The sequence below is a fragment of the Excalfactoria chinensis genome, chromosome 5, assembly GCF_039878825.1.
Source record: "Excalfactoria chinensis isolate bCotChi1 chromosome 5, bCotChi1.hap2, whole genome shotgun sequence".
Classification (NCBI taxonomy): domain Eukaryota; kingdom Metazoa; phylum Chordata; class Aves; order Galliformes; family Phasianidae; genus Excalfactoria; species Excalfactoria chinensis.
Genome location: NC_092829.1, coordinates 42,091,005 through 42,108,858, shown reverse-complemented (window position 1 = coordinate 42,108,858; position 17,854 = coordinate 42,091,005). Strand labels below are relative to the sequence as shown.

At 42.9% G+C, this 17,854-nt stretch overlaps 1 long non-coding RNA gene across 1 annotated transcript in view; it reads left to right on the top strand.

Moving 5' to 3' along the window:
* Positions 1 to 234: 234 nt before the first annotated feature.
* The window catches only part of LOC140253356 (uncharacterized), a 121,896-nt gene continuing 104,276 nt past the window's right edge, over positions 235 to 17,854 (top strand). Inside the window, exon 1 of the long non-coding RNA XR_011903832.1 lies at positions 235 to 328. This is a non-coding gene — a long non-coding RNA (uncharacterized lncRNA). The remainder of the gene's footprint in view (positions 329 to 17,854) is intronic.

Sequence of the window (17,854 nt, the reverse complement as noted above, 5' to 3'; positions counted from 1 at the left end):
GGCTCTTGCTTCCTTTCTGAGCAGGCCAAAGACCTACAGTTCATAACTGCCCCTTATTTTTGATAAACCCATTGAAAAGCCTGTTTCCTGACAAACCTGTCTGTCACTTACAGGTTTACATGAGTTCAAAGGGCATCAGAGAGAAATCCACCGAGATTAAGGACATAGTGACTGCAGTATTTGCAAGAAGTTGCTGAGCAATGATTTTTGAAAGAGGACACCAGTGGAAAGTACCAAATATGTCTGCTGGAGTTTATTCCTCCTTGAGTGCCTATTGTGGCTGCTGATGGAGACAAGATACTGAACTGTGAACTTTCAGCCTGCCTTGGTAAGTCCACTCTTTATTTTTTATATTCGCATCAGCTTTTTGTGCCCCAATGCTGTCTCTGAAGGAGACAGCAGGACGTAGCTTCTTGTTGTGTGTGTTAGTGGGCATGTTCCTAACTCCTAAAGCTGAGAGGCTTTTGGATATTTTCTTACCCAGTTTTATAAGGAAATGAGCTTTGTGTAGAGGTATTCTGCATGAACTTCTACTCCTGCTTGTATATCTGTCCTTCCATCTCCCTCTTCAGGACTTTTCGTCTGGTTTCAACCTAATGTAAAAAAGGGGTAGAGATCTCAAAGATAATACATTTTCAATACATGAAATGAAAAATCTGAACGGATGAGGAGGCATGCAATTAGAAGGCGTGAATGTTAGCACTTAGTCACAAAGAGGATATCATTTTAATGTATAGCCGTAGTGATGGGAAAAGGTTGTTGGATTCATCAAGTATGTTGGATACCAAGTTTAGTTGGTTCTCCTGCTTTTTCTTCTTTGTTCTACCTTCATAGGCCCCTGCTTAACCAGGTTCAAGCCTGGAATGGAAGCAGGGTCTCAGTAACAGCAGGAAAACATTAATTTTTGGTTTGTACTACAATAGATTTGAGATGCCCAAGGAGATCAGTATCCTATTGTCTTGAGTGTTTTCAGTCTTACACAAAGTAGCAGACGATCCCTGGTCTGCAGTGTTTAAAACATCAAATGTAGGCTGAGAAGGGAAACTATGTCCCCAGTGCATGTGCTAGGTTGGCTGCCAGAGCCAAGGGCTGGCAGGGAATTCCCTTGTGAGCTAATGACTCTGGGGCTACAGCTCCAGGGGTTCCAGTTGCCTCATAGGAACATCCTAAAACCATGCCCTAACTGTAACAGAGCTTGTGATGATGTTGGTAATAGCCACTTTGGATTCTGTAGTTAGTGCTTGTAAAATTAGGTTTTAACCATTTGCCTTAATGTCTGAACCGAAAGATGACTGCTTACGTCCCTACTCTTGCTTCATTGAGTTATTGGATGGCAAGTAGTCTGTTTCTGACTTCTGTGAGGCAGGAAAGCAAGAGAGGTGGCAGGCTTGAGAGGGTATGCTTGTGTTTCAAATGTTATCTATTGTCTTCTTTGCTGATCTGTTGCTAAAGGATGCCAGACTTCATTCCTGTTCCCAGATGTTAAGCGACTGAGAGATGAGATCATGCTGAGGGTCATTTGCAGACATATCACCTTTGTTTAAATTCCTTGCATATTATTTTTCATAACCAAAAATAATGTCTGAAAGAACTACTGGTGGTCCAGATTAACTGTAAACATGGAGTTCGTCTCAACATAAGCCTGAAAACAAGGCAAAGATCCTCAAGTTTATAGTTGTGTTATAATTTCAGGCCTGATAAGGACTTCAAGGAGGTTCGCTGAATACTTAGTGAATGGCTGAAGTGGAAGAGCTCCAAAACAGCTGGAAAAAAAAAATAGAAAAGACTTATTTGGCCTTCAGCACAAATTCTTCTGAAGTATTATTGCTGAAAATGGCAGTTTTATTTAAATAGAACACTTGAAGGGGAATGATATTTTTCATGTGCAATAAACTGTTGTAGGATCTGAAATACTAACCTAAGTCATATAAGCAACTTCTCAAAGTTTGACTTAGTTCTAGCCAAGACTTCTGAATCATGTTTAATCCTTTCAGAGTTAAGCTCTTGTAAAGGTGCTCTAAAGTGAGATCCATAAAATTATTTTTTCTTTTCCATGAAAAATAATGCGGAAAAATTACCAAAGCCTGCATTTCTGAAGCACTGGTGCCGTTTAACAGGTATGCAGCAAGGAGAATTGATCTGGGATTTTTCTGCTTAAAGGAAATGTTGACTCTGTAGAAGAAGGAAAAACTGCGCCCAAATGGTATGAACCGTTGTATTGTTTTGGCCGTTACTTCAGTCTTCAGTTTCTAGCAGTCATGAGAGCTGGTATTTTCTGTGATACATCCCATCACATGAAATACTTCTTCTTCATCTTCCTGTTTCCACAGGAAATCTACAGCCAAACTGTAATACCGGGTGTGATTCTTCCCTAACTTCCACTGCACACATATCGTCTGAGTGGCAGGGGTAGATCTATTTTTGGTAAAACTCGGATCATCAAGGATTAGCTTTTGTGCCATAGTGAAGTCAGAAGCAGACTGGAGAAGGCTGCAATGCATATTTTTGTAAGAGACGTTGTGCTTGGGGGGAAGGTTGTATCCACAGGATACGAAGGCAAGGAGGATCACTTCCCCCCATGGCAAAGTTATCTCTTTTTTGGGAAGCATCCCTCCCCTGTGTCCTGACAGGACTTGGGTCATGCTCCAAATTCCATCCTGTCCCTCTGCTTCCTGCCCTTTCACCCATCACCAGAGTGATAAAACACCCGTCCAGAAGAGTTGCGGAACTAATTGCTCCGCTATACTTTGAAAAATAAGAAGTAATGTCACAATAGCTGGTTTTGTACAAAAGCCTGTTTTGTTTGTTCATCCTATGGACCGGGAATTTCAGAGACCGTGCTGTTGTAAGCTGCCCAGCATCTTGAAAGAAATAGTCTGTGCTCTGTTGAAAATCCCAGCTTCAGTCCTTAGATTTTGTTTTTGCATAGGCTGCTGTTTAGCAACATAAGAAATGGTTTGAGACTGTCATGTTTGTCCCAGCAAAAATGTCCCTCCAGGAATGGATCTTTCAGATTTGGGTCTTTAGATTGATAGGCTCAAGCTGAGAAGTTGGGCTGCTGGCTTCACAGGAAAAGAGGAAACTGCCCCTAGGAAGAGATCACCCCCTAGATACAAAGGATAATCCATCCAGCTGTGGATTTTCTGTCATTTTTGGATTGTCTTATGCTGGTCACTGTGGAGGCAGGATATTGAGTTAGGGACATAGTGATTTTCTCTGGTTTGGTTGTTTTGATATTCCCCTTACATCTAGGATTCCTTAGAGAGTGCTCTATTTGTGGATCCAGTGGGAAAAGTTGTTTTCTGTGGTATTTCTCCTCAAAGATAAGGTGAACTGTTGTGGGACTATTACTGTGGCTGTGATCATCTACATAAAGAGAGGTAGCAGGGTCAGCAATATCATTGCTCCCTCATAAGAAAGGATGCTACTTCATTTAGTAAACCAAGGTACTCCTTGGGCAAGTTAAACAACAAATAAGGATAAACCTAGCTTGGTGTTCATGTTTAAGTGCACATAAGGAGAAATTTACCCTTTAGGCTGCTGAATTCTGGATAGGAAAAAAAAATTGGCCATTCTGGTCAGAATGCTGATTTCAGAGAGGGGTTTTAATTGGGAAGGTGTGAATTTATTCACATGCATGTACAAAGGCACATTTTCTGATTGCTTTGCCTGTAATACCACCCTTCCCAGCTAGGCCAGGTTCTTCTCCGAGGACTGTGTTTTCAGGGTTGGATAGCTAAAGGTTTAGAGATTCAAGAAATGAGGGAATCTCAAGGAATGATCAAAGTGGCTGAAGGGTCAAGCTGGAGCATAGCAATGTGTTCATGTTCTATTTCTGATGTTGTTGAGAGGAGGCTATAGAGATCTTTACCTCAATTTTGACTTCTATGCTCTTCAAACACGTGGCAATGCCCCTATTTCCCTGAGATAACTGCTTAGAGATGCACAGGTGTCTTGTGGATGTTGAAAGTCTCCTGGATTTCTTTTTCAGACAGCCAGGCAACTTTGAAGAACTTTCTCTTGAAGTTCGTTGTGTTGTCCTGGGCAATTGGCTGTAGGTGACTCTGCTTGAGTAGATGTTGGACAAGATGATTTCCAGAGGTCCCCTCCTACCTCAATCATGATGCTGTTTCTTAACTCAGTGTGTTTCTAAGCCTGGAGTGGGTTAATCTGGAGGATGGAAACAATGCATGTCTAGCAGTATAGCAGAATTAGCTTGTGTTAATCTTTTTGTCTTCTTTGTAGCTTATTTCTAAGTGATTTCCATGTTCTTTCACACTGTCCTTCAATTTAGGCCAACCTGTGGGTAGCTAACAGGGTTAGGAGGTGATGCATCCAGCAGCCATCCATTCTAGGTTGTCCCTAAGAGTGTCTCCTGTCATTTCTCCCTGCCCCTTGCCATCCTGTCTGTGGCACTGACTGGGCTCAGTGTGCCACAGGAGACAAAGCCTCCTCCCGCATAGCTTGGGCATAGCTCAGACGCATTCTTCAGTGCCTGTTTTTCCCCAGTGACCTTACTCTACAGCCCTGGTGGTCAGTCAACTATTATGCTGTGAGCTTGTCCGCATTCCTCCACCCACTCAGGCAAGCACTGCCCGCTGGGAAGGGGTGGCGAAGCAGGGAGGAATCCAACCAGCTGGGGGCTTAGTCAAGGAAAACAGAAATTCCAGGCCTTTGGGACTGTTTTGCCCATCACTTCTCCAGCAATGAGGAGGTTGGAGCAGCTGCCTGAAGAGGGTCTGACCGCTGTGGTTGCCACACACCCTGTGCTGACAGTCATTCCCATGGCAAGCCAGCAGGCTCCCCTTGTTGCCACACTGCTGACTCTTTCCTCACGTCAAGAGGAAACCCCAAGGAAAACAGCCTGGAGAAACCTTTTCAGAGTAGCTGCCACTTGTCATGTCTGTGGGTGCCTTGCAATGACAGTTTTAGTTGCTCAGCTCCCCTCTTTGAAGGCTGCTAAGCTAAGCCTCTTTAGGCACTATAAGTCATGAAGGCTATTGGTTTTAAGTCATTTAATTTTGATCACGTAATGTGCAACTTCCAAAATAATTTATATATGTTCATGCATATGTGTGTGTGTGTGTGTTTGACAGAGGCTGGACATGAGCTAGATGGGAGTTGTGAAGGAGATGATTTTTAAGCTCAAGAGCAAACTCAGATTACAGTTTGTACAGTAAGAAGAGAAGGTTAGAATCCTGCTATTTTATTATTACCATGGTTAGATTAGAAATGTTAGGGATTTTTGAAGAAATGACTAAGTCAGGAAAATTTATGATCCTTACAGCTCACTCAGCCACTTTGCACATCCTGTATATTTTCTGACATACTTCCAACAGCATAAATATTAATAGAGTAATACTGACATTTAGGGCCTGATCCAAGTCTCATTAAATTCAGTGGAAACACTCCCATTGTCTTCAGTGGAAGATGGATCGTGGTCTTGAAAAGGAACAAAGAAGGAGAAAATACCAAGTGGGGCTTCGTGGGGCTAAATACTGTTGTTATCAAATCAGAACTCCTCCGCTTCCTGACTCTGAGCGTTTCACTCTGTGACCTTTAACGTTAAATTATTGCCAAAACAGGAAGAAGAAATTAAGGCTTGATAAGGGCGGAGATGGTCACAGATTTTACCAGCCTCACTGATGGAATGTGACAATTTCTTCAATGGGCATGAATTGTTCATCAGTCGTTTTGATTTATTCAATCTATCAGCCCCATAGTTTGCAGTGGCAGGGATTACTAGAATCTCAGCAGAAGAAATTCCTTTTCCCACTTAGTTTATAACCTCTGCAGGTGCATAAAGAGTTACACAGAGAGGATTAGCTGTTGTAAAATGGCTCCATTTACTTCACTGAAGAGGTAGCCTAGAATCAGCCCTGTGGATTCCATGTGAGGAGGATCTATTGCAAAAGCTTTTTGGCATTGAAAGCTCTCTCCTTTTCTAGATCAGAATCTTTTCCCCAAACCTTTCTGCACAGCAGTTAGTTACAGCTGCGTTTTGCAAAGCCATCTAGGGAATTTTGATGTCCAGTTCCCATAAAGTTTAATGTGAATTAGGTTTCCAAATCATTTAGGCAGCTTTGAAGGTTCAGCTGAGTTAGAGCTGGAAACTCCTGGTTTGATATAACTCTGCACAAGGAACCTCTGCATCTTTGGGTGACAAAAGAGGGAAATTCAAGTTCTCATCATCACTTTGCAGAATATAGGCCTCAATGGAACGGCAAAATTCGAGGTTGTAGGACCTGCAAAAGTCACACTTCATATCAAAGGAGGCAAAAGTTCCACTGCTCTCCTTGATTAGTAAGACCAGCTTTCCAAATCAGACCCTTTTGAACCTAAATACAGACCAGGTTTCCAAAAGGCTCTTTTAGAAAATATAAATGCTACCTCTTACCACACCAGCTTCTCTAGAAAATTTATGCCAGGATAGTGACACATCAAAAGGTGCTGTATCCAGGCATACCTGGTAAGTTGCAAGCCAGAGCAAGCTGTAGGGCATGTTTCCCAGGTTATTGGTGAACACGGGGCCTTTCACAGCCAGGGCCACTCAAAAAACTTCCAGTTTTGTCTCTTTAGGAGGGGTCTGCATCTGGTCTGTGAAGCACAACTGTATGTAGGCAGCCTACTGTCAGCTGTACTGTTCAAGGAGAGTTATAGAGACAGTAACAACTGAAAATAGCCAAGTGAAATAACTCGAGAGCTGCAAGAGTGAAAGCTGGACTTACAGTTTGGCTCCAACTCAGGATGGATGGAGACAGTTTCTAGCTACCAACTCTTAAAGAGGTGAAATTTTTGCTACCTCCAAGATATGCCTTTGGGAAGGACAGAGAGGTGGAAAGGAGGGAAAAGACAGAGAAAGCGCTTCTAATGCAACTAGCTGATGCAGAAACCTTGTGGAAAGAGATGGCTATTATGCTGCAGACTTCTCAGAAAGGAACACTTTAGAATATTTCCTGTAGCCACACCAGGGGTCTACAGATCTTAGCCAACAATATGAAGCTACATTGGTAAACAAGCGCATACTGAATAGAAGACTTGATGCCGTGGCATCAAGGCGACTGGCTTTCTGGTGGTAATATTCAGTAGCCACAATAGCAATAAACCAAAAAGTGTTATTTCCTAGTTAAACAAAACAAACAAGCTAACAAAAAATCCAGAACAACAAAAATAAGGAGCTGTTTATGATCAGTCCTGTTTGGAGCCTCCAACGTTGGAGAGCTAAACCTGAGTGAACGTAAATATTTTACAGTGTCGTAAGGCATCCATGTGTTAGCAATGCTGTAATAGAAAAGCCAACGAGAGGATTTGAATCATTCTCCCCATGTTTTCTGTCTGAAAGCAGCTAAGCTGCCATGCGTGTTAGCCCTCAAATACCAGGGATGGTATGCTGCATTTTTATTCTTTTCTTTTTTCTTTTTGTTTTAGCATTTACAGTATTTGTCTGCTAGGGGACACAGTCTGTACCTCTTCAGCTGTATCTCCACCACCTTAGTCTTGAAGAGTTCCTGGTTTTCCTACATTGTCATGGGTGGAATTAGCAGGTACTGAGGGAAGTAGCAGTAGATACTCGGGGGTAGCTTTGTACCCAGGTGTGTCCTGAGTAAAGGTCTTTTCTGCTACCGGTTGTTCAAATGCAGTACAATGAAGTCCTGGATGCCCACATTAATTACAAATCTGATGGACTTCATATAAATAATAACGATGACTCAATGTTCCATACCATACGTGTCCAACTTGCTAGTTTTATGTTTCAGTTGCTCTTTCTCCCCTACAAATATACATATGTATATATGTTATATTTTTCTGAACTTTTTGAGAAAGTGTTTCTTTCACAGTGTTCAAACAACATGATCCAGATTTTGTCAGATGTTCACAAGTGCTTGTAAACCTAAAGCTGTTCCATCAAAAAAGAGCAGTGTGGCTTATCTGAGGGATTCAGTGCTTGGTGGCTTTGGTCAACATTTCTCCAGCAGGAAATCTCCTTTACTCCTTAGAAAGGTGCTCTGGAAAGACAGAGCGAGCTTTCCCTACATTTGCTGTGCAGCCCTTTTCCTCTGCCCAGTGCAGCACTTGCAATGGAGCAGAAGGTCCCTTCCCACCCCCTCCCTTTGCATTGTTTCCTGTCCTCTCTTTTTTTCTCTTCCTGTCAAATATTTAAGCAGAGATTTCCTTTTGGGTGGTGTGCCAAGCAGCATTCCAGCTCCTTTACTCTGTCCCCTTTCAAAATAAAAAGGCTGACCTCCATTTCCATAACCAAAGAAGGGACAGGTAGCTTTTGTTTGCGTTTCCAGAGCGGGGCTGTTTTTCTTGTTTCACACCAGAAGAAGAGAAATCATGCTATTATTCTAAGAGGAATTAGTCAGTGACCCCAGCAGCAACAGCAGCAAAATGGGTGGTATGAACTGACCGCTTTTTAGAGGTGAACCTTTGGTTTCAGACAACTTCTTCCTTAGCCCTCTTCCTCCCTCTGGTCCCCACAAGATTTCCCTTTTTTTTTTTTTCCCTTGTGTTTGAGGCACGTCAAACCTTGGAATAGCCCTCACAGGCATTAGTCACCAGTGATTAAAATAGCCACTATAAGCAGGCAAGAGCCTGTAATGATTTGTGTTAAATTGGGTGTATCTGCTTGTAGCAAGGGTTGCTAATTTGCAAACCTCCCTCATTATTATCATTTTTATTAATAGCACCAAGGGGCTCCAGCTGACATGAAAGTTTTGTTTCATCCCTTGCTGTATACAAGAGGGGGAGAACTTGTTGTCTAGGTGAGCAACATAAAAAATGGGGAGAACAACAATCATAGAATGATAGAATGGCCTGGGTTGAAAAAGACCTCAAAAATCATCTAGTTTCAACCCCCCTGCTATGTGCAGAGTCACCAACCACTAGGCCAGGCTGCCCAGAGCCACATCAAGCCTGGCCTCCAATGCCTCCAGGGATGGGGCATCCACAGCCTAAACTGAAGGTGTACAGATTTCAGCATTGTCCAGGGAGGTATCCAAGGCTGTAATTGCAAACAGGTACATACGAATTCTCATCTATAAAGTGAAGACAGTAATCTGACCTCTTAGGGACCATGCATGGCTTTAGCATCCAATTCTAGACACTTACAAGATCCCAGACCAGAAGCTTGAGTGAAAAGTCCACTTGTTGAAGATTGATGTAATATTGTGTTCATGTCTATCAGTCAGCATGTTGGGTTTCCTTATGTTCATTTGTCTCTATGGTGTTTGGCAGTCTCAAGTCTAGTACTTAAAGGAATCTGTAAGGATTTAACCCATATTAGCCCTTTAACTCCAAAAGCAAAAAACCAAACAAACACAACCCCAAACCATGTGGTTTTACTGCTCGAGGTCTTGAGTTCTGTCCCTGCTGATGGCTCCTGCATAGTGCATGCCTTTGATCCAGAACAGAAACTGGAAATCTTGTAAGAACAGCTTAGGTCAGGCTGCAAGAATATCAGAAGGGTTTTTCCCTTTGTGTATCTGCTTCCAGCAGAGAGGAAGTAACAAAGAATGTGTTTAAAATCAATGGAATTAGTCAATCTTCTTTGACTCATAATAAAGATTTGGATTTTTGGAGATATTAAGTGAAGTTTTGGCTCTGATTTTGTTTTGTCTGAAGAAGTCGCATATCTCTGACTGTATAATAAACTACAAGATCTAAGCAGGATTGCTAGAGGTCTGTGCTGCTCAGCAGCATGCCTCAGTCCCGCTGTGCATGCTGGCAGCGATAGGAGCAACTAATGTGGCTTTATGAGGAGGGCAAGTTTCTAAGGATCAGTTGCTAATTTGCATCTTAATGTCTGGTAAATTGAGCTAGGCAGAGCAACCTGCAGTTGGTTTAGATGCAGTGGTACATAATTTAAGGCAGCTGCTGCCAGATTAAAACTGTAAGCACTCTGCTTGTGGTCAAGGGGATCCCTGGTTCAGGGAAGGAGCTAATAGCATGTTGAGCACTGAGATGCAATTAGTTTCCTTTCTATTGACAAGACTTAAGTACAGGCATTTGGAGTACATAGAGAGTGTGTGGGAGATGTTGTACCAGCATGTGAGCACAGAAAGCTGAGAAGGTTGAGTTATGAGGCTCCGGAGGACTTCAGAGTGGCTGTGAATGGATGTGCAGGGGAATAACTGAGGGCGAGCTGGGAAAATTAGTCAAAATATCTCTTCAGCCCATTTGTTTCAATTTTACTGAGTAAATATCGTGGAATGGAGGATGGATATTTGGCTGCTGGCTTGTTCTGTAGGTAGCATGGAGGTTTGTCTGGGGGCTTTGGAGTCCTAGAAGTGAATGATAGTGGGGGTATGTCCTCCAGCTGAAGTACTCAGAGAAGGTTATTCTTGCCAGGGAGTTGCACCAATTTGCTGACACTGAACATCTTGCCTGTTCTATCTACTGCAACTTGGACCATCTCTTTGGGGTTTTATCCTGCTTGGTGGTTTAGTTCTCACTTGGCTACTGAAAGGCAGGGATGTGAAGAAACTGTAAAGCAGCAAAAATACCTTTTTATTATATATTTCCAAAGAGACAACCTCAAAGTATTCTGAGAATCTACCCCAGGGAAAGGAACTCCAAGTATCCAATTAAGATACCACCACAGCACCTCATTTTAGTGAGCTGAGAGCTCTTGTTAGATCCTATCCAAGCCACATCCCAGCTTACTTGAATACCCTAGATGGGGAGGGAAAGGAAGGAAATTAAGGGAAATGAAGGAAAAAGGAAAAGGGAAAGGAAGGGAAAGAAGAGGAAAGGAAGTCCCACCCTAGCCCACTTCTCAAATATTGCTTAGTGTGCACTGATTCTGTACCTGTTGATAAATTTGAGGAGTGAGCTGAGGTCAGAGCCTCAGGATGCCAACTCCCTAAGCGATGAAGGAGTTTTTTGTGTCTATGTGTATGTGCATGGAGGAAGAGGATTGTGTTTGCTTCTCAAAAATCCTCAGACACTCTCCAAAGAATTCCAAATTTAAAGCGATGTAAAATGCTCCATCAGACGTGTTTTACAGACCCTATATCGCAGCCTGTTAAATCTGCCCCAGTGGCTGTTTCCGAGTGCTTTTGAATGATCTCTTGATAGTGCTTTTTTTCTTGCTGCTGGGCAGTCTTCATGGAAACTGCGGATAGTTGTTTTACTGGCCTGTCTGGATGGAGAGCCTTGGAGGATGCTGCTTTACCCTAGGTCATACAAAACATGCCATATATATTCTGCCATCAAAAATAAACAAGGTAGATAAACACACATGGCTGTGGTGTAAGGCAGGAACCAGTGAAGCAGCTGGGGCAAGGTCTGGCTTTCAAACTGAGCAGGGTTGGCAGCATAGCTCCCTTCTCATGCAGAGGTGTTTTCCTAGACATCTTCTTCCTTTCCATAGTGCCTAGGAGTGGGACCAGGCACGGTAGAAGCCAGAAGAAGGACTTTTTGTAGAGATAGCTTGGGAGATCACTCTCAAGAATGGATTGCTTCAGAATCAATGAGCTCCTTGAGGTAGTGGTCATGCTGATAGCTTATACAGAAACACCACATCCTTGTCCCTTGCCAGTGGTCCATTCCTTCACATAGTAAAGGAAAGCAGGCTTGGACCCTGCTGGTCTATTTAGGGGAGTTTCAGTCATTCACCCACTGCACCTTCATTGCATCTTGTATGAAACAGCCAAGCCTAGGGCTTGCAAACCTACTTGAAGGGCTGTATAGTTGAGCTTTCATTGGTCGATTGGGTCTAGAGGTGGTACTGGTGCCGCAACTTCAAAATATGCTGTGGTAGGACATGATCTCAGCATCACTGAGTCCCGGCAGGAAAATAAACGTCTCAGCTCTTTCTCGGTATTTGTTTTCCAGCAATATCTTGACTCTGCCTAAGCCTGCACAAAACCATTATCCTGTGGCATTTCTTCCTTTCTACAAATAAACAGAACAGAGAAGAGAGGAAGTATGGCCAAGTGCTATAATGTTAGAAGTGATAGGACAAAATTAAACATGGCAAAACTGCAGTTCAGTCCAAAGGAGGAAGAGTTATGATGTGTGATGTTTCAGACATGGCTAGAACTTGACTGTGGTGGGGCCGTTGTAGACAGAGAGAGACAGTTCCTGCCTCAAATCCATTTACAGTCCGGACAGATGACAAGTGAGATATGATGAGTGTTATAATCCTTTTTCTTCAGGGGGAGAATTTGGATACAGTCAGATCCCCGTGCCAGTGAGCAAGCTCTGAGCAGTGCAGCTGTTATCCAGGTTGTTTGGGACATTTTTCTGGAGATGTATCCAGTGGGGATATGGAAACTCAGATTTGGCCTTTCAGCACTAACGCTTACTCCCGGGTTAGCTGGCTAGAGGTTAGAGCCAGGCAGCAATCACCCGAGCTATTTCTGCAATGAGGAATATGTGCAGAGTCAAGCAAATACCCTCTCAGAAGAAATGAATTACCAGCCAAATATAGATTATTTCATTTTGAGGGACACCATCCAATCTACTTAAGTTCTCAGTCATTCGGTAGCTTTTAATGTACATTAATGCCTGTATTTGTAATAACCATGCATGCTAAAAACTCAGTATTAGGCCCTTGTTGCTGACATATAGTGTTAGACAAAGCATGCTTTTTCTGTTTGCTGAGACACCGAGTGCAAAAACATTTCATGTGTAAATATTCCCCTGTGGATTTCAACCCTTTTTTTCTGTAGTAATAGGAGAGGTAGAGACAGAGCAGGGTAATTTTTATAGCAGGCTAGTTTCTGTTAAATGCATCTTCTGGCATCGGTTCAGTAAAATACATAAATGCTTATTTTGGGGTAGCTTTGATATGATTTAAACATCTGTTTAAACTTATAAGGTGAGTGCGAGTACTTTGCAAAATAATTGTCTTAATGTCTTATTTGAGGGTACAACTGTGGAACTGCGCAGTTTTGATTTGTTTGGGCAGAAGGATTACGGCAGTTAAAGACAATGAAACTCAATTATAAGCCCCAAGGAAGCACAGAAAAACTCAGGGATGTGCTAATAAGCGTCTTAGAAACCCCGTTGCAAATTGGTAGTGAAAAAGTGAGAAAGTATAGCATGTTTTTTCTCTGATAATGCTAAAAAGTGGTGATCTTTCTTCTGAAATGCTGTAGCAGAAGCACTAATGAGATAAATGTATTTATGCCATGAATAAAACGCCTGATGAAAACTAATACGAGAGACGGAATAACTGATTGAAGTGGGCCAGAATTGTCAGTACGCTCCATCTGCTTTGCATCATTGGGCCGGGCAAAACATCAGAGCATATTGGTGAATCTGGCACGCGTCATGTTATTTTTATGTCATCCTTATTCTTCCAAGGCCTGATCCAAGTCCAACTCAAGGCCATAGAAATGAGTGGACTTTCCTTTACATCAGCGAGCTTTGAATTGGTTCCTTCCTCCCTCGCTGGTTATGTCAGTAGTCCGCAGTGGGTCTCGGAGGCATTTTCACAGAGCAGTCAAACACAACGGTGCTTTTGATTTTAGCGCTACGTTTTGACGATGTTGTTGTTGATGTATTGTCGTGGCTGGAGTCCTGAGATAAAATGAAACGGGGAACATACTGAAAAAATATGTCCTGATTTAGAAGCTAATGAGAACTTTCCCAGAAGTGCTGAAATTCAGTGGGATTTAGAATCCCAAGGATCCTATTATTTTGGAAAATGGACCATATGCTTTCAAGGCGTTTGGGCAGCTCTGAAAACTTCATCTATCATTTCTATGAAGAGCAGCATAGACCTTATGTAATATCACAGGAGGCAGCCAGAACTGTTGAGAGTAAAACCCACAAAATGGCTTGATCTTCTATTGTTTCTGAAGGTGTGAATTCCCCTTTTCCTGATGTTAAGTAACTTTGGGGTGTTTTCTTCTGTTAAAAGAGGAGCCTGCTGTATAAAGTAGTTCTCCCATACGCCTGTCAATCTATAGGCATCCCTCCTTACTCCTGCTATGTTTATTTATATATACACATATAAAAACAATAATCTTACTCTTGATTAATCAAGGTGATTCAGCCCATGCCTCCCACCGTCTTACTTTGACTCCAGTCTTATTCTAACAAACAGCCTTAAATATCACCAGGGTTACTCATGAAACATGGTGCTGCTCTGCATGAGTAAAGACTCTTTGAATCTGGCCTGGAGTAAAGTTACTAATTCTCAGTGAGAAGCAAAGCTAGACAAAGATTGCAAAATATTGTCCATTAATCTGTTCTTGAATTTTTAAACACATTTTTTGGTCTCTGTTCACTCGTGGATCTCTGAGCTAATGAACTTGTTGACAGGAATGTTCACCATAACAACCCATTTATAGCAAACATTGCAAGATCTCTGCACTCTTTCCTTCATTCAAAATAACACCAGTCTCCCTCCCCAAGAAACAACCTTCCTGTTTTAGAGTGTTGTCACTAATTGTGAATATTCGCACTGGTACCATGTTTTGTTTGTTTTTCTACATCCTCCTCTGGCGAAAAAAAAAATAGCAGAATTAAATCACTTGAAGTAGAATTTAAAAAAGCAGTGGGACCAAGGAATGACCTTAAAGGTCTAGTACCAAGGGGGAGAATGGCCCAGAGGTGGGAGCTGTATGGAGATGGGCTGGTGAGTCCTCTGCCAACCAAAGGCTTCACTGGGTGAAGCCCTAATGTAGGAACACTCTATCTGTGAGGCATTTAAGGTTAACGGCTTTCAGGACCTCAGATACAGCAAGGTATGTGTAAGAGATGCGTAACGCTGATAAATCATCTGCTTGTGACCCAGCTATAAAAAAAACCCCAATCATTGTATAAATGATTTAGTTACAAATTCTTTACCTAAAGATGTCCTTTCGTCTGCTTGTGGATATTTTCTTCGAGGAGATTATTCATGGAGCAAGGATCTAAAATAAAAATTGAGGAGGATGGAGCAAAGCTGGGCTTTGGTGAGTACATCCAAGCCCTAGATACATTGCAAACAATCTGAGCCTGTTCCCAAGCAACTCCCAAGTAGAAAATAGGCACAACTGTTCTGAACAATTTTCTCAACAAATTGTTTGCCTACCTGTAGGATGTTCCTCAGAGCCAGGCAAAATCAAGGGAGATCAGCCATGAATTGTTGACCTCAGCTTGCCTTGGATCTGGCCTGTCATGAGAATTATAGCTATGCCATTCTTCAAATTTCAAGCAGTTTTACAGAGGGGGAAAAAAAAAAAAGGTTAGATTTTTTATTACAATCGGAAAATGCAATTTTTCATTCCCTTCTTGTTTCATAAGGTCTGAAGGGATTTTACTCAACTTCCTCTTCTACCTTCAGGCAGAGACCAAATCTGAGAAATTGCAAGCCAATTTTGGAAAGTTCTCAGCATGCAAATAGGGGGTCATGATGGGAAGCTGCTGCTGAACTCACTTTGTTGTCATGAGAGCTTCTGGGAAGCTGCTGCAGACCAGGTGGTGCCCTCAACCCTGCTTTGTTCCAATTCGTATCTGTCAGTCAGAAGTATCTGATCAAAACCTTGGGATAGTTTTACCACTTGGGACCAGCTCTGATAGAGCGAGGTAGGCAAGATCCAGTCTTGTGTAGATAGGAATTGTCCATTAACTTCTGGAGAGCAAAGTTCAGTATAAAAACCAGCCTCTGTATTGCCCCAAGCTTGGCAAAGTCAAACACAGATTTCGCACTTACTCTAAAAACTTTGTTGCTGAATGTGTGAGCTCCAGAGAAAACCACATGGGAGACTCAGAAAGGAGGAGAGGGATGGCACCTGAATTCAGGAGTTCTGTCTTTGGCAAAATCCTGTAACACAGGATGGGCTGTAGCCTGCGTCTGTGGTGATATAAGACTTGATGGAGTTTGCTTTTATATATTTTTCCAATATTTAGTGCTTAGTGGAGTGTGGTGTGCCCTTACCAAGTGTTACCCTTGTAAGCATCTGAATGCTCAAGCCTGATTTAGACGCCCATGTTAGGCATTTTGGCAAAATACACCAGCATTATGGAAAAATAAAGTCTATAGAATTGGAAAAATTTGCTGGAAATTTACTGTTGTTACATCCTGATTTGGAAAAATCAGCACGAAGGCGCGATCCCTGAAATAAATGGAAGAAAATGTCTCACAGCCGTCAGCAGGCACTGGAGGTCTCCAGCAGAGGCTGCCTGGGAGCATGGAAGCTACCGTGCACAGTGTCCTCAGCCAGGCATGCTCACCGGCCTTGGGCAGAGGCGTGCTCCTTGCCATCGGTGCTGGTTGCTGGTGCTTCAGTCTCCTGCTTGGTGATAGATCCCTGCCCCTAATTTGGGCTCCTGCTCTGCTCCAGGCAGAGCTGGAGGAGACAGAAGGCGTGAATGGACAGCCAAGACAGAGCACAGCCAAGGGACTGGCTTGGCTCTGCGAGGCAAAACGCAAGCTGAGCCATTGGAGCCGGCTGTACACAGATGAGAAGGAAAATGCACAAAGTGATAAATAACTTTGCTCAGGCCGCCAGGAAGGGCTGCCAGAACATTCTCGCTTGGCTATGCTCTGACTTGGCTCGCCCTCCGCCGGCCCCCTCCTGCACAGACAAAGAGCCGAGCCAGAGCCACGCATGCATCTCAGGGACGGCTTGCCCTGGCCACCGCTGCCCCATGTCCAGCCAGCACCTGGTGAGAAGGCTCTGGGATGGAAGAGGGACCTTTCCCCAGCTCTGGGGGCTGCCAGATTGCTCCCCTGGCAATCTGGGCTGCAGAACAGTCTGTGCACCTATACAGAGAGCAGGCTGGTGCTTCCTCCTGTGGCTCTGGCAATGCCTGTGCCTGACTGCAGTGGAAGGAGAGAAGGGTCTCGGAGAAGGTTTATCAGGGAAGGAGGAGTGTCTGCCTTTCTCAGTTCAGCTGGCAGCTCCAGAAAAGCTATTGTTGCGGTGTTTCCAGCGACTCATTGCCTCGCTGATCTGTGATGCACATTGAACATATGTCTTTGTTTAGTTGCCCATTATTTAACCTAGATTTTTCCCCTCTTGAGAGATTACAGCAAATTCAGGGCATATGAATAGTTTAATTTATCATTTTCCAATATAGATTGTCGTGCACTTGTGTGTAGTGAAAATAATTTGTTGTCAAGTTATCCAGTTACCACCTCATTTTATATGCTCCATAATGAGCTATTTGTAATGATCCATATTCAGAAGAAGTCTAAATAACCCAAATATTGCCATCCCGCTACAGATAGCTACTAGTGATTTCAAGCAACACTGAATCATACTGATCCCTGGGAGAGCTATGTGCACATTGTTACAGAAGTGGTTTGCTACCAGAAAATCCCTTTTCAAGAGTACCCTCCTTGCTTTTGAAACCCTACAGACATTGGGAAAAGTTTCCATTAAAAAGAAAGAAAAAGAAGAAAACATATTTCAATTTGAGGGAAAAAATATAATTTTAATAGATTCTTTTTTTTCCTCTTTTTCCTCTTTCAGTGGGTACATCTTTCCATGGGTTTCAGCTCTCAGTGGTAGTGTCTGAAGCCTACATGGCATGCCCTTGTGCTAAATATAAGTTGTTTTCCCAGTCTCTTAAAAAGCTCGGTGCTCAAATCAATGTCTCACTCACCCCAGATTCATTCCTCTAGCCCTAAATGCCCAGAGGTTGCTCATGCAATGGAAAAAGATACCCAGAAAGGTATCAGAAATGTGGTTCATGCCACCTGAGTTCCAAATGGACCTCACCTGTAGTTTGTCACAGCAAAGGCAGCTAATTATTCTGCTTAAACAAGATCCTGTTAGGCATATCAGTCAGGCACCTGAAATGAGCCAGCCTGCACCTGGCTTAAGCACTTTTTTTGTTCCTTTGTTGTGAGCAGGAGCCTCAAGCTCCGTTCTTGATGCTTTAGCATCTATTTTCTAATCAGTCAGTC